Source organism: Lottia gigantea, assembly GCF_000327385.1.
Source record: "Lottia gigantea unplaced genomic scaffold LOTGIsca_39, whole genome shotgun sequence".
NCBI lineage: Eukaryota > Metazoa > Mollusca > Gastropoda > Lottiidae > Lottia > Lottia gigantea.
In genome coordinates, this window is record NW_008709333.1 from 712990 (window position 1) to 714893 (window position 1904).

A 1904-nucleotide genomic window follows, 5' to 3' on the forward strand; every position below is an offset into this window, starting at 1 on the left:
ACGTCGAAACGTTGCATAAAACTTTAACCAGTGATTGTTGCTCCATAAAGCTGTGTCTATATATCGTACTCACCATTGCTAAATGCCATTCAAAGATATTATCATTCTCTCTGAAAAATGCCAATGATCTTAGGCTTGCGTTCGTTCTTATTTAAAAATACTTCCCGTTAGATTCTAGATTGGTAAGTAGTAAGGGAGACAAGAATCAAAGTCAGAATTACATGATAATATACCTTTAAGGATTTACACAAAAGAGTACAAGTAGTTCAATATTCAGGTCATGGTACAGAAATGCAATCTGATTATTATGCAGATATACATTTATTGATATTTTAATAGATAACTCCACACATAAATCGACCTGACACTTTTTTAAAACGAAGTGTGTAATTCACACACAAACCCTTCACTCCTACTATAAAAATAAACTAAAGGTATAAAAAAAAAATTATTTTGTAGTAAATTCCGAGAACTCATAGAATTTTGTTTGCGTTTTCAACCTCGATAAGATAAATCTTTTGACGTCAACAAGATGTTCCTTCTGACGTCAACAAGATGTTCCTTCTGACGTCAACAAGATGTTCCTTCTGACGTCAACAAGATGTTCCTTCTGACGTCAACAAGATAATTTTTATTCCATAATTCATTAACCAAATGTTCATTTCGACGTCAACATGGTGTGCCTTTCTGACGTCAATAAATGCTACTTGTGACGTCAACAAGATGTTCCTTCGATTTCAACTATATTATTCCTTTGAGCGTTAACAACTGATTGTATCCCTCCACGCCCATCATTCCTTCGACTTTTGACCAATTATCATGTCATCGAAGTAGACAAGACTGTGTACCACGAACCCTTCTTACTAAGCGACTATTTTCTTAGACGTTAAGAAAGAATTTCAATAATTCAGTCACAAAATAAATTAAATTTATTTACATTAAAATATTTTACAAAAATAAAACAATAATACTATACATTATTCATATCATTCTATCATTGTTCACAAATGTATCTCTAAAAATAGAATAAAGGCAAGATTAAAAATATAAAGTAGCCTATCTGAACATTAAACTTAAAAAAATATTGAATGTTGATCTTTTGATTACACAATATATCTTCTTTAAAAATATAGTATATCTACAATTAAATATTCATAAAAATATATACACCGGGAGTCTGTCAAACTGTGATTCAAGTGTGAAGCCTGGGATCTTTCCTCAAAATAAACTGAGATAAAATCTAGATTTTTAGAAATACAGTAATCTGATTGGATAATATAATTAAACTTAAAATCAATATAATTGATTGACCAATCAAATGTCTGGAACTCTGTTAAGTTGCTTTCGAGAAAATGGTCCCAGGATGTGATGGGGTCGTTTCTAGAATTTAGCGAACAAAGATTAGATTTAGAATTCCTATCAAAGCACAAAAATTAGGGAAATTCGTGGCTTCTGTTTCCAACGTTTGTTGAATTGAAACAAATTTTATACGTCTTCAAACACAAAATGTTCACAGTCAGACATGCATGGTTTCTGTGGAATGTTTTGCCTAATTTGAAATAAAACACGATAGTGAAATAAAATCAATGCCCGAAATACGAAAATGCCATTGCCCGATCATCTGGAGACAAATTATGATCGTCAAAATTGACAGATGCTAAAAATAGAAACATGTCTCACTGAATTGACCCAATTCTGACAAAATTGTCAAGGTCCATCATAAAACTTGTCGGTTAATGTACTAGAAACTAGAAAATACACACGATATACACACGTGTGGTTAGACGAAACAGGCATTTTTTGTTTTACGAGTCATTGTATGTATATTTGGTACGTGTATAGCTTTCACTTCCACCAACTACATTTCCAGTTCGATTTCTGTAGTGTCGGCAAATTTATTACTA